A 16366-nucleotide genomic window follows, 5' to 3' on the forward strand; every position below is an offset into this window, starting at 1 on the left:
ATAAATATCACTCTCATCGCTAGTTAACTAATACAAGCACAAAGAGTTTAAAAGTGAGAAAACGCTATAGAAATCCCTTGAGAAATCCCCTCCTCTAGCTTAAACTTAGAATTTTGTTTAGAGAGGAGTGTGTGCTTGTAAAGGTTATCTCCTAAACCTGTGAAAAGGAGAAGAGGGTGTAATAAGGAGGTTGATCTTCACCTATTAAAGAAAGATCGATAGTGGATGCCGGTGGCCTCGACAGAAGAGGAATCGGTAGAGTGGATGTAGGTCATGATGACCGAACCACTATAAAAATCTAGTTTGCCTTTTCTTTTGTGCAATTTATCTAATTGCAAACCTCCTTACTTGCTTACTGCTTTCAATATCTTTACGAATACACTTTCAAGTTAATTATTGAATCTCGGATTTTGATGATAAAGTTAATTGTCATTTGTTTATCTAATCTATATGCTGAGAAAAGTGTGTAGGATTAACTACGATGGCAATAAGACATGCAGTAGGTGTTATGCTAGAGTCAAGATCAAGATCATATTGGGAGTCCGAGAGTTCGTCGGAAGTCCGAACATTCGTCGGAAGTTCTACGAGAACCAGCCAAGAAGTCCAGGAGCTTGCCGGGAGTCTGCCGAAGCATCGCTGAGGGTTCATCGGATGTTCACCGGAAACTCGCCGGAAGAAATGATTGACGCACCGAAACACGAATTGCAGTAATAATGTCTTAATTGTTGTAGTTAAAGTGTCGATTAAGTTAGGATTGGGAGATGATCCCACTAACTTAATCAGGGACCAACTAGGCCCTTAACAAACCCAAATTAGGCCGAATGGAATAGCCCATTCGGTCCATAAAATCCTGGCTGGCGGTGGCATCGCTAGGGCCGGTGGTGGCATCGCATGGGAGACTTGATCTCCCAGGATTTCTGGGTGGTAGTATCACCCCTGTCAGGAGGTGGTACCGCCGGTAGTTATTGCTGCCAACGGTGGTACTACCCCTGTCAAGCGATGGTACCGCCTGAGCTCAGTCTTCGAGCGCTGTCAAGCTATACTACCGCCCAGACTAAGCGGTACTACTGCCCAGTGCCCGATGACAGGTGGTAGTACCACCCAGTAATGGTGGTGGTACCGCCAGGACCCCAGAAATCCGGGAATGAACACTTTTAGGCTTTATTTTTGAACTCATTAGGGGTAAACATAATATACTATGTTATGAATAGAGTTCTAGTAAGACCCTTACTCACCAAAACTCCTTACGAGTTGTGGAACAACAAAAAACCCAATGTTTCATATTTTAAATTTTTTAGTGTAAGTGTTTTATCTTGAAAGAAAAAGATGCCTTAGGAAAATTTGATGTTAAATCCGATAAAGAAATTTTTCTTGGCTATTCTTCGATTTCTAAAGCATTTCGTATCTTTAATAAAAGAATTGTTGAATCTCGTATTTTGATGATGAAACCACTTGATATATGTTTATCATTTAAACTGTATTTTGAGTGATGCAGGTCTACTCGATCAGGATTAGACAGTTAACGCAGGAGGAATTGACGTTGCGCCGGAGGAGATCACATCAAGATATTGGACGGCAGAAGGCTTCAGACGTCGGGCATCGGGCCAAGGAGAGTGAAATTGCGCCAAGGATATCGGGGTTGCGGAGGTCAACCGCCGATTGGGCAACAAGCCACAAGAGACAACGATGCACCGAAGAATCGGACGAAGCGCCAACCAATGACGTGCCGGGCAACAAAATGTCAATTTGCGTTGTAATAATTGTCTAGATCGGAGTAGAGTTTTAGCTTATGTGTGCAGGATTAACTACGATAACGATGAAGACATAAAGCAAAACAAAGTGTCAGAGTCAAGCACGAAGGATTCATTGCGAGTTCGAGAGTTCGATGGAAGTCCGAAGGTTCATCGGGAATGCTGCCGGAACTAGCCGAGAATGAGTAGGGAGCTTGCCGAAGGGTTTTTCGGAAGCTCGCTGGAAGGTTCATTGGAAGTTCGCGGAGCTCGCCAAGAAAGATCGGAGCTTGCTGAAGAAGCTCGTTGGAACTCGTCAAGATCAAATCGTGAAGTCTAGGAGCTTGCCGGGAGTCCGCAGAATGGTTTCCGAGAGTTTATCGGAAAACCATCGGAAGTTCGCCGGAAGCTCGCCGAAAGAAGTCTTGACTTACGGACTTTGTAATAGCTTAGATAATGTCTTTAAATTTGTAGTTAGCACATTAATTAGGGTTAGGATTACGTGTTAATCCTATAACCCAAGTAGGGGCCAATTGGGCCCAAGTTCAGACTGGTTTGGGCCAAGTTTGGAGCCCAACCAGTGAGCTGAATTGGCCTAGGCGGTGGCACCGCCAGTCCACTGTTAGTGTCAGACACTGATAGGCGGTGGCACCGCCAGCATCGGGAACTAAAGAGAATTCAAATTTTGGAGCCCAAATTTGAATCCTCTTGAGGCCTATAAATACCCCTCAAATCTCAACTGAGATTACAACCTTTTGAAAAGCAATAGTTTGAGTTAAGAGCCTTAGAATAGTCTTTGCAAGCCTTGTTTTTCATATTGCTTAAGTGTTCACCTCCTCCCATCTTGTTGAAAAGAACTGTAAGAGTGTGAACCACTTGTAAAGGTTGTAAGAGGGGTATTAGTCCTTACCCTACAAGAAATTTGCTAGCGAAAGTTGGAAGCCTCTTCGAAGAAGGCTTCACAAGTGGATGTAGGTCATTTTGACCGAACCACTTTAAAAACTACTGCGTTATCTGGTTTGCTTCCTACTCTTGCCATTTACATACTGCAAACTTCTTTACTTAGTTACTACGCTTCCATATGTTTCTAAGTTATCAAGCTTCTAAAATCGGTTTCCATTGATATTGCTTTTCATCGTACGAAAGATTTATCAAAACCGAAGTTTTAATCCGCTGCACTAATTCACCCCCCCCTCTTAGTGCCGCTCCGATCCTAACAATTGGTATCAGAGCCCGGTATTTCTCATTTCGGATTTACACCCGAGAGAAATGGCTCTTCATGGCTTTCAAGAGGGCTTATCGGTTTTTCGTCCACCGTTGTTTAACGGATTGGACTACACTTATTGAAAAACTCGAATGAGAGTTTTTTTTATTTCTATGAATTTGGATTTATGGAATATCATTGAAAACAGTTTTCAACTTCCCTCTAAACCGATGAACGAATGGTCGGATTTGGAGAAGAAGTATTTTTCTTTAAACGCAAAGGCTATGAATGCCTTATTTTGCGCTTTGGACAAAACTGAGTTCAATCGGATTTCAACGTGTGAAATGGCTTTTGATATTTGGCGAACACTTGAAATCACACACGAGGGAACTAGTAGAGTCAAAGACTCGAAAGTTAATATTTTATTGCATGATTTTGAGCTTTTTCGAATGCAACCAAGCGAGACTATAAGCAACATGTACACCCGTTTCACGGATGTCGTCAATAATCTAAGTGTTCTTAGTAAATCTTTTTCGAATTTTGATCTCGTGAGTAAGATCTTAATATCCCTTCCAAAAAGGTGGGATCCTAAAATAACCGCAATACAAGAAACAAAAGATTTAAATATTTTTCCACTTGAAGAACTAATTGGTTCATTGATGACATATGAAATGGTTCACAATACACATGATGAACATGATGAACAAAATCTCCTTCCAATGAACAGGAAGGATTTGGAACTCCGGACAAATGAATACCACTTGAGCAATGACTCAAGTGATGAGGACAATGTTGAACTTGAATTTCGAACACTAAATCTTAATAAGTTTATTAAACAAAAATCTAAAATAAACAATGAACTTGAATGGAGGAAGAGGCCAAAGAAGAGGAAGGCAACCAAGGATGAATCAAAAACTTCCAAAGGCGAAACGGCGAATTGGGCTTTGACGGGCTTCGACTACAAGGTGAGTAACTCAACTCTCTTGAATTATTTTGAAATTACTTAAAGCCCTTCATGAGTGTTTAATTTAGATAGTAGGAATAGGAAATAAAAAAATTGTTTTTCAAAAATCATATCATGTTTTTCTTTGTAGCATCTTTGAAAAATTAAAAAATTTGATCATGAAAAGTATATTGCAAAGGTTTCATGCATGTTATGTTTTGAAATGTTAAATGATGCAATATTAGGGATGATAATATGATATGTGATAATGCTTAGGATTAATCCATACATATGTATACGTCATGCATGAGTTTTTGAAGTAAATGTTGATTTGAACCTCTCATTTTAGATTAATATGCTTTTGGTCTAATTGTTTTTATGATGAATTAAGATGACATTCTCATGACATATTAAGATGACATAGTGCATGTACATCTATGTATGAATTTCTTGATAGTCTTTTGATGATAGACGTGATATCATGATGTGTTTGGTCTTAACGGCTTCATGACGAAACTTATGTTTCAATTTTAAATTATGATACTTGTTTTCACAAAAAGACTTGAATACCCTCACATGAAATCAATTGTATGAAATGAAAATAATTTTCTATCCTATTGAGATTAATGAATTTATTTTACTAATCTTGTGAATCTCATGAAAATAAACATGATGAATATTTTATAAATGAGTTGTCTTATAAGATTTTACCTTTACGTCTTAAACTTTCATGCTTATATTGATTTGGCATATAAAGACTAAGACATGCTTAGATGAAAATGAATCACTTAAAAAATGCTTTTCCCATCTGATCGAGATTAATGATTTCATGATATTTTGTGAATCTCGAAATTGATTTTGATGACTTGATTATGAGTTTCAAGTTACCGATTTGATTTGAATAAGTTTTATTTAAATCATAATCTTGATCTTGCAAAATTGGAATCATAAACAATATCTTTTGGTATTCATGAATTGATACTCACAATATGAAAGTATTGGTATTCATGACTTGAATTTGATTGAAACATTGCATGCTTAAATTAATCATTCTCCTATGTTTCAAAAATTCTTTAAAAGCCTTATGAGATGACTGAAAATTAATTTGCTTTATGATTAATCATGAATCATGACTTGATCTATGATATTGATATATTGGTTGTATAATTCTTTTGCTCTATTAAAAGGATTTATTGAATGAATCATGTCCTTCTTGAATTTTCTTGATATCATGACATGATTTTATAAGTTGGCTTGTATAATGATTAAAATCTTTTGGCCATTGATTTCTCCCTTCTTTTCGGAAATGACAAAGGGGGAGAAATATATGAATTGATACTATGAGTGCCATATTTGAATGATAAATATATGAATTAATGCTATAAGTGTCATATTTGAATTTGAATTATGTTAAGATATCAAAAAAAGCTTGCATCGAAATATATGGTAAATTGATAATGGAAATGCTATGATTGCCATATGCCATGTTTGCATCATATTAAGATATCAAGAACTTGCATTGTAATTTTACTTGCTGATATCTTGTCATCTGATGAAATGCTACGATTTATTGCTAAAATGATGCACGCAATACTTATGCTTTTTATGTGATGTATTACATATGATGTGAATCATGATTAATATTGCCTTAATTTGAATTCAAGGTTTATCTCAATTATGGAATTTTTAAATAAGAATGATTACTCACCTTTGTCATGATTTAGAAATTGACATAAAGGGTCTTCCCTTCCTTTTGACAATAACTAAGGGGGAGATAGCTAGCTTACACAATTCAAGAAAAAAGTAAAAATTGCACTTCTCAAAAGAGAAGAAATTGCTATCTTGAACATCACCGAGAATTGCTAGCTTGAAACATCAAGAAAATACAAAAATGTGCTATCGTGCCTATCTCAAGAAAAGCAAATATGCCAACTTGCATATATTTGAATTTGCTAGCTTATAAAACTTGCATATTTCAAGAAGCAAGAGTTGCTTTCTTGAACATCTCTAAATTGCTAGCTTGCAAGTTCTAAAATGTTATAAAATTGCTAGATTGCATGATGATAAAAAATTAATATTATGTTTTTCATGCAATGAGTTGAACCCATATAACAAACACTTGATTGTGGTACTTCTCCTTTTTGTTGATGACATGACATGAGATACATAAGTTTATGCATATGTTCATGATGATGTGTTGCAAGTATTCATGATGAATATTGCAATGACTTGAATTCAGTTTGAATTCAAGGTTCTATCAATATGGTATATTGATAGGGGGAGTTTGTTTAAACTCCGGGAGTTAAAGTTAACTCCATCATCAAGTGGTTGTCATCATAAAAAAGGGGGAGATTGTTGAATCTCGTATTTTGATGATGAAACCACTTGATATGTGTTTATAATTTAAACGATATTTTGAGTGATGCAGGTCTACTCGATCAGGATTAGACAGTTAACGCAGGAGGAATTGACGTTGCACCGGAGGAGATCACAACAAGATATTGGACGGCAGAAGGCTTCGGACGTCGGGCATCGGGCCAAGGAGAGCGAAATTGCGCCAAGGATATCGGGGTTATGGAGGTCAACCGCCGATTGGGCAACAAGCTGCAAGAGACAACGATGCTCTGAAGAATCGGACGAAGCGCCAACCAATGACGTGCCGGGCAATAGAATGTCAATTTGCGTTGTAATAATTGTCTAGATCGAAGTAGAGTTTTAGCTTATGTGTGCAGGATTAACTACGATAACGATGAAGACATAAAGCAAAACAAAGTATCGGAGTCAAGCATGAAGGATTCATTGCGAGTTCGAGAGTTTGACGGAAGTCCGAAGGTTCGTCGGGAATGCTGCCAGAACTAGCCGAGAATGAGTAGGGAGCTTGCCGAAGGGTTTTTCGGAAGCTCGCTGGAAGGTTCGTTGGAAGTTCACGGAGCTTGCCGAAGAAGCTCGTTGGAACTCGTCAAGATCAAATCGTGAAGTCTAGGAGCTTGCCGGGAGTCCGCAGAATGGTTTCCGAGAGTTTATCGGAAAACCATCGGAAGTTCGCCGGAAGCTCGCCGGAAGAAGTCTTGACTTACGGACTTTGTAATAGCTTAGATAATGTCTTTAAATTTGTAGTTAGCACATTAATTAGGATTAGGATTAGGTGTTAATCCTATAACCTAAGTAGGGGCCAATTGGGCCCAAGTTCGGACTGGTTTGGGCTAAGTTTGGAGCCCAACTAGTGAGCTGAATTGGCTTAGGCGGTGGCACCGCCCAGCACCCGAGAGCTGGGCGGTGGCACCGCTTGACTGGGCGATGGCACCGCCAGTCCACTGTCTGTCAGACACTGACAAGCGGTGGCACCGCTAGCATCGGGAACTAAAGAGAATTCAAATTTTGGAGCCCAAATTTGAATCCTCTTGAGGCCTATAAATACCCCTCAAATCTCAGCTGAGATTACAACCTTTTGAAAAGCAATAGTTTGAGTTAAGAGCCTTAGAATAGTCTTTGCAAGCCTTGTTTTTCATATTGCTTAAGTGTTCACCTCCTCCCATCTTGTTGAAAAGAATTGTAAGAGTATGAACCACTTGTAAAGGTTGTAAGAGGGGTATTAGTCCTTCCCCTACAAGAAATTTGCTAGTGGAAGTTGGAAGCCTCTTCGAAGAAGGCTTCACAAGTGGATGTAGGTCATTTTGACCGAACCACTTTAAAAACTACTGCGTTATCTGGTTTGCATCCTACTCTTGCCATTTACATACTGCAAACTTCTCTACTTAGTTACTACGCTTCCATACGTTTCTAAGTTATCAAGCTTCTAAAATCGGTTTCCATTGATATTGCTTTTCATTGTACGAAAGATTTATCAAAACCGAAGTTTTAATCCACTGCACTAATTCACCCCCCCCCCCCCCCTCTTAGTGCCGCTCCGATCCTAACAAGAATCTTGATTATAGAAGAATCCATTCATGTTGTTTTTAATGAGGTTTTCGAAATTAAGAAAAATAATTTTGATGATGATGTTAATTTTGATACTTTGAATTTAAATGAAACCCCTTCTCCAACTAGCAACTTGGATGCATCCACTTCCGAAACATCTTTACCCAAGGATTGGAAGTATGTAGATGATCATCCTAAGGAGCTAATCATAGGAGACACATCTAAAGGTGTTTAAACACGTTCTTCTCTTAAAAATTTTTGTGCCAAACGTTGCTTTTCTCTCCCAACTTGAATCAAAATGTATTGACGAAGCCATGAAAGATGATTCATGGATTATCGTAATACAAGATAAGTTAAATCAATTTAAGAGAAATAAGATGTGGAAGCTTGTTTCTAGGCCAAATGACCATTTAGTTATTGGTACTAAATGGGTCTTTAGAAACAAGTAAGATGAATATGGTATTGTGGTTAGAAACAAGGCTAGATTAGTGGCCAAAGGTTTCAACCAAGAAGAAGGTATCGATTATGAAGAAACTTTCGCTCCTATGGCTCGATTAGAAGCCATAAGGATGCTCCTTGACTATGCTAGTAGTAATAATTTTAAATTATTTCAAATGGATATTAAAAGTACTTTTCTTAATAGCTTTATTTCTGAAGAAGTTTATGTTGAACAACCTCCCGGATTTGAGAATAATAGTTTCCCTAGTCATGTGTTTAAATTGACTAAAGCTCTCTATGGTATAAAACAAGCCCCAAGGGCTTGGTACGAGAGACTTAGTTCATTTTTTATTGAAAATAATTTCTTTAAAGGCAAGGTCGATACTACATTGTTTATCAAAAACTTTGAAAATAATTTTCTTATTATTCAAATTTATGTTGATGATATTATTTTCAGTTTCATGAATGAATCTCTTTATGAATCATTTGCTAAAAGTATGAATCTTGAATTTAAGATGAGTTTGATGAGAGAATTAACCTCCTTTTTAGGCTTACAAATCAAACAACTAAGTAATGACAACTTTCTTAGCCAAACAAAATACGCTTTAGATTTGCTAAAAAGATTTAATATGGATAGCTCAAAAGCTATCAACACTCCCATGATCACCTCCACTAAGTTAGAAATTGATGAAAGTAGAGAAAGCTTTAATCAAAAAATTTATAGGGGTATGATAGGAAGTTTACTTTACCTCACTGCAACTAGACCGAATATTATGTTTAGTGTAGGACTATGTGCTAGGTTTTAATCTAATCCTAAGATATCTCATCTTAAAGCAGTTAAAAGAATACTTATATATCTTAAAGGTACCACAAATCTAGGATTATGGTATCCAAAGTCTAAGAATTTCATGCTAATTGCTTATGCTATGCGGATTTTGCTGGATGTAGACTAGATAGAAAAAGCACATTAGGAACATGTCAATTTTTGGGACATGCACTTGTTTCTTGGTTATCCAAGAAATAAAACTCGGTTGCACTATCTACAATCGAAGCTAAGTACTGATAAGACCCTAAAGTCTTATCGTCTCTCTGATACCAAATGATAAGACCCTAAAGTCTTATCGTTAAAAAGAAGAAAAGAAAGGGGATGATCACTTCGAGGGGATCGGCCTCCTTGATCGCTTCGAGGGGATCGACCCTCCTTGATCGCTTCGAGGGGATCGGCCCTCCTTGATCGCTTCAAGGGGATCGACCTCCTAGGGCTTGTCAAAAGACATAATAGTATTTTTCATAGATTACTGAAAAGAAGCAGTTACATCCCTATTTATAGAGTTCCACCTAGAGTCAATCAGGACTTGAACTCTAATAATAAATAAATATTAAATAAACCTCTACTTGACTCTAATTGAACCAAACCGACTCAATAAACAACTAGACTAAACAGACTCAATAAACATTATTCAAAAGCTCAGAAAAAGGGTTCTAACAGTTCCTCCCTCTTCAAATCAGCCTTGTCCTCAAGGCTAAGCAGCATCAATCTCGGGGAGCTTCTCTTTCAGTACTTTAGCTATAGACTATCTGCAATGCATCACTACCCGTTGATCAAGTAAGTATGGTCTCCACTTTTTGATAGTGTAAGCAACAGGTCGGTCTTTCAGTGTAATAATCGCTGCATGAAACTTTTAGCCCTGTATAATCAATTTTATCTTTGAACATTTGCTATCACAAATGAAAATCCATCCATCAACGATCTTTACTTCGAATCTGTCATAGTCTTCAATGTGGTGGGCCAATCGGTCAACAATCTCATTGTCCATAAAATTATTAGTGCTACTAGTATCAATCAAAACTATAATAGGTTGATGTTCTAGAGTTTTGGCAACTTCCATAGTTTGCGGGTTAGAGTAGTCGGCTAATGTATGCATTGTATGTATTGTAGGTTCAACGTCTTCATTAGAATTTATACCTTCATGATCGGAGTCCACATTCTTAGCTTTCAGCTCCTCTCCAATTGGTTCAAGCATCAGAAGTTGCCCTTGTTTACATCGGTGCTCCATACTCCATTTTTCATCATAGTACAAACCCTTTGCTGATCTTTCCTTGCTAATTTTTTTCTCATATAGATTTGCAAATGAGATCGCAGCTATCATAGTGCAGGGTTGATGAGCCTTAACTTCACACCGGATCTCTAGAATAAGCCCTTCAATAAATATATCCAGAAGTTGTCGGTCCAACGACCAATCTCTAGCTTGATTTGATAATCTTTCAAACCTACTCTGATATTCTAACACTGTAGAAGTCTGACGAATTTTGGCGAGCTGGCAATCAATATTCTCATATTCGGATGGGCCAAAGTGAACAAGAAGCCCTCTTTTGAACTGCTTCCACGAAGGAACTCTGTGAAAAGTTTCATACCAATCGTACCACTGGAGTGCATCTCCCTTGAGCTGGATTGAGGCCACTTCTACCTTGGATTCTTCTAGGGTTATGTGAAAATGGAAAAAAATTTCTGCCTTAGAGATCCAATTGGTCGGATCTCCATCTTTCCATCTCGGAAATTCCATCTTCATGTGTGAGTAATTTGTATCACAATCTTGGGGCCCTTTTCCTATATTTTTAGATCTATGCAACGCAGAACTTGAGCCCCCATTTTGTTGAAATTTGCTAAGGCTCTCTAATAGGCTCTTTTTGAAATCATTAAGTGTTTCTTACAGTCGGTTCTCAATTTTGATTTCCAATGCTTCTATTTGTGCTTTCGCCGAGTTATTAGTGGTCATTGCGTAAGACTACAAATCTGTAATCTTAACTTCTGTTTTTAGTGTCGGTCAAGGGTATCAACACTGTCGATGCGAAGTTGTCGAGGAGGTGGACGCCAAGGGCAGTGCTGCAGTCGCTGCATTGGAGGAAGAGTAGCTGCCCTGTTTCTATCGCTGCGTGGGGTGAGAGCACCGGGGTTGGAAGGCGACTACGTTGATGTTTAATCTCAACTTCTGTTTTTTGTGTCAAGAGTAGGGCATAAATCACTGCCCTACTCTATGTTGTTGTTGTGATGCAATCGGTGGTAGCACTATTGGAATGAAGGGTTGCTGCGAGGATGCGGGGATGTAGCTGCGTTCATTGCGTGGGAGGCAACGATGCTTGCTGTGGTCGCTGCGTGGAGGGATCTCTACTGTTGAGGGCCGGGAAGCAGCGGCAGCGGTGGAGAAGGAGTTGCCCTGTAGCGGCGATAGAGAAGAGGAACAGGGCTGCGACGGAGTGGGACCCTAAAGTCTTATCGTCGCTCTAATACCAAATGATAAGACTCTAAAGTCTTATCGTCGCTTTGATACCAAATGATAAGACCCTAAAGTCTTATCGTAAAAAAGAAGAAAAGAAAGTGGATGATCACTTTGAGGGGATCAGCCTCCTTGATCGCTTCGAGGGAATCGACCCTCCTTGATCGCTTCGAGGGGATCGGCCTCCTAGGGCTTGTCAAAAGACAGAATAGTATTTTTCATAGATTACTGAAAAGAAGCAGTTATATCCCTATTTATAGAGTTCCACCCAGAGTCAATCAGGACTTGAACTCTAATAATAAATAAATATTAAATAAACCTCTACTTGACTCTAACCGAACCAAACCGACTCAATAAACAACTGGACTAAACAGACTCAATAAACATCATTCAAAAGCTCAGAAAAAGGGTCCTAACAAGTACATTGCAACTATTGTATGCTGTGCACAAGTTATGTGGATGAAAAATATTTTATAGGATTATAAGATTCATCTTAAAAATATCCCCATAAAATGTGATAACACAAGTGTAATATGTTTAACAAAGAATCTCATTCAACACTCTAGAACGAAACATATTGATATTAGGCATCACTTTATATGAGATTATGTCACTAATCATGATGTAATCCTAGAGTTTATTGATACTAAACATCAATTAGCTGATATTTTTACAAAGCCTTTAAGTGAAGAATAATTTGATTTTATTAGAAGAGAATTAGGAATGTTGATTTGTCCAAGTGCATGAATTTGTTTAATTTCATTTTCGGACTTTCTTGATTCTTTGATCACTCATTTAAATTCTGTGCTTATAATTTTATGATGAGAATTTTACTTGATTGTGTGCTTCAATAACATGTTCACATTAGAAAGTTTGTAAAAAGTTTCTATGATCATGCAATATCATGTTTATCTTCATGATTGTGATTGAAAAGCTATGACAAAACATGTCCGAATGCATGATTTTGTTGTATTTCTCTTTCGGACTTAATGTATTTCTTGAATGGAGCTTTTATAAGCCTATGCCATATTAAAGCTATTTTATATCCATGCTCCATCACTTAATCATTTTTTATACATGAAATTAATTGACAAATATATCTCTAATAAATTTATCTCTTGTAAATTTTTTATTGAGAAATGGATTTGATGTAATGACTCTTTCACATGAATTCCTTCTTGATGAAGGAAGATTTTTTTTTAGATGAACACTTGCAAGGATTTAATTTCACATGTATATCTTGATCCCGTGAAAAATGAGCATGAGTTAATGAAACTCTTTCATTCAGTTTTAACATCATTTAAAGTTGGTTCTCAATGGTTTTTACCTTCCTTCTTTCCTTTTTCATGCAAAGTTTTGATGATAAGTAAAAGGAAAGAAGTTAATGAATGATATCATGTCATGAATACTTGAAAAATAATTTGTATGAATTTATTTACAAGTTGAAAAATGACATGAATTTTTACCACACTTGCATATATTATTGAATCGTTCTCCTTTTTGTTGATGATAAAGGGGGAGAAATATGTGGTAAATTGATGATAAATGTATGCAATTTTACACTTGAAATGTTTGTATTATGATAAGATATCTAGAGCTTAATTTGAAATATTACAAATTGATATCTTGTCATAGAATGAATTGCTATGATTGCTATCCTTTATATTTGAAAAATAAGACTTGAAAATGGATATCATGCCTTGACATCATTTTCAGAAAGTTACATCATGATAGGAATCATGATGGGTGTATTGATTTCAGAAAATTACTTCATGATAGGAATCATGATGGGTGACTTTTCTCAAGTATGGCATATAGATATAGGGAGTTAAGGTTAACTCCGTCATCAATTGATTGTCATCATCAAAAAAGGGGAGATTGTTGAATCTCATATTTTGATGATGAAGTCAATTGTCATTTGTTTATCTAATCTATATATTGGGAAAAGTATGCATGATTAACTACGATGACAGTAAGACATGCAGCAGGTGTTATACCGAAGTCAAGATCAAGATCACGTTGGGAGTCCGAGAGTTCGTCGGAAGTCCGGGCGTTCGTCGGAAGTCCAAGAGCTTGTCATAGAAGCTCGTCGAAACTCGCCAAGAAGATCATCGTGAAGTCCAGGAGCTTGCCGAGAGTCCACCGGAGTATCGCCGAGGGTTCATTGGATGTTTGCCGGAAGTTCGTCGGAAGCTCGCCGGAAGAAGCGATTGATGCACCGGAACACGAATTGTAGTAATGATGTCTTAATTGTCGTAGTTAGAGTGTAGATTAAGTTAGGATTGGAAGGTGATCCCACTAACTTAATCAGGAGCCAATTGGACCCTTAATAGACCCAAATTGGGTCGAATGGAACAGCCCATTCGATCCTTGAAATCTTGGTCGACGGTGGCAACGCTAGGGCCGGCAATGGCACCGCCTGGGAGACTCAGTCTCCCAAGATTTCTGGGCGATAGTACCGCCCCTATCAGGCGGTGGTACCGCTTGTAGTTTTTGTTACCAATAGTGGTACCGCCCCTTTTAGGCGATGGTACTGCTTGAGCTCGGTCTTCGAGCACTGTCAGGCAGTAGTACCACCCAGACTGAGCGGTAGTACTGCCCAGTGCCCGATGATAGGTGGCAGTACCACCTAGTAATGGCGACGGTACTACCAAGACCTCGGAAATCCAGGAATAGATACTTTTATGCTCCATTTTTGAACTCATTGGGGTTTATAAATACCCCACCCTTTCCTGTATGCAAGGGCACCGAAATCTTAACATTATCTTGAGTCTTTGAGGCCTTAAATTATTGTAAAAGCTAGAGTTCTTCTCCTTCTTTCTAAGTGTTGAGATCATCCAAGAGATGAGTGAAAACTTGTAAGGGTTGTTTCCTAAGCCTGTCAAAAGGAGAAAAGCTGTAAAAGTGTAGTTAGCCTTCGCCTATTGAAGGAAGGCCTCTAGTAGACGCCAATGATATCGTCGGAGGAGGAAGCCGATAGTGGATGTAGGTCACGTTGACCAAACCACTCTAAAATCTCGGTTTGCATTTATTTTGAGCATCTTTCCTTTATAGCAAACTGCCTCTCCTCCTTACTATGCTTTAAATACATCTACATTCACTTTGACGTGAAACATCTTCCGAGATTGGTTTTCTACGAAGACTTTACGAAATCTATGTCTTTTCATTTATGTGATTTACATTGCTATAAATCACTTAGTCTTCATTTGCATTTTCGCTTAAGACTTCAAGCTCAAATTTCTTCCGAAACGAATTGAGTTGAGATCATTCTCATTGAATCAGCTTTAATCAAAACAAGGTTTTTTGAAATAGCAAAAGTTTTCCACTATACTAATTCACCTCCACTCCCCCCCCCCCCCCCTCTTAGTGCGCTCTTGATCCTAATAGTAACATCTTCCGTAATTGGTTTTCAACGTACAAAGAATTTTTTAGAACTGACGTTTTTACTACTATACTAATTCCCCCCCCCCCTCTTAGTGTCGACTCGTTCCTAACAGTTGGTATCAGAGTTTTATGATTTCTCATTTGGTTTAACACCCAAGAGAAATGACTCTTTTCAGCTTTCAAGAGGGTCACTCTCTCATTCGTCCTCCCTTGTTCAATGGGACGGACTACATATATTGGAAAACTCGAATGAGAGTTTTCCTACTTTCGTTGGATTTAAATTTATGGAATATTATTGAAAATGGTTTTTGAAGGTCTTCTACTCTAATAAAAGAATGAAATGATTTGGAGAAGAAAAATGTTTTCCTTAAATGCTAGGGCTATGAACGCTCTATTTTGCACCTTAGACAAAAACAAGTTTAATCGGATTTCTATGTTTGCGAAACGACTTTCGATATTTGGCACATTCTTGAAACCACACATGAATGCACTAGTAGAGTAAAAGTTTCGAAGATTAATCTTTTAATGCATGACTTCGAATTATTTTATATGAAACCAAGTGAAACCATTGGAGACATGTACAACCATTTTATGGATGTCATCAATGGTTTAAAAGCACTTGGTAGAAGTATTTTGGATTTTGAACTTATAAACAAAATTTTACGTTATCTTAATAAGAGTTGGGATCCAGAAGTAACTGTAATACAAGAGGCAAAAGATCTTAATAATTTTTCACTTGAAGAACTTTTTGGTTCATTAATGACATATGAAATAGCGCACAATACACAAAACGAACTTGAGAACCACCTTCCAAAGAATAGGAAGGATTTTAGACTTAGAACAATTGAAAACCACTCGAGCATAAGCTCAAGTGATGGTAAACTTGAACTCATCACTATGAAATTTAAAAAGTTCATAAAATAAAAATTAAAGAACAAAAAGAACGTAACTATTTGCTATGAATGCAAGAAGAGGGAAGTACCTCAGGATGAAACGAGTGCATCCGAAGACAAGGAGCCAACCAACAAAGGCAAGGTGGAAAACTACGCCTTAACGACTTTCGACAATGAGGTAACTAAAACCCCTTTGCCTTATTTCGAAATTACATAATGCTTTTCATGAATTATTTTTAATTTAGTATGATTATTTTTCTTAAAAATTATATGTTCAATAATATAATGAAAATGCTAAAAAATTAGGATTATGCTTATCTTTCTAGTAATTTTGAAAATGATCATGAAAATTATTTATTTTATGATAAACAAACAAAATGATTTTGATTAAAAATGTCTTATAAAATCATGCTTGATGTTTTAATGATGCAATAATGCAATAAAATGTTAAATATAAATCTAATGCTTGTACACTTAACAAGATTAATCATATTGTTTCTCAATTTTGATTGAAGATGCTCTATGATTAATGAAATCATGTTTGATTTGAAGCAATATCATGCTTAATGAGTTTATCTTTC

This window comes from Musa acuminata, chromosome BXJ2-8 (genome assembly GCF_036884655.1).
Source record: "Musa acuminata AAA Group cultivar baxijiao chromosome BXJ2-8, Cavendish_Baxijiao_AAA, whole genome shotgun sequence".
Lineage (NCBI taxonomy): Eukaryota > Viridiplantae > Streptophyta > Magnoliopsida > Zingiberales > Musaceae > Musa > Musa acuminata.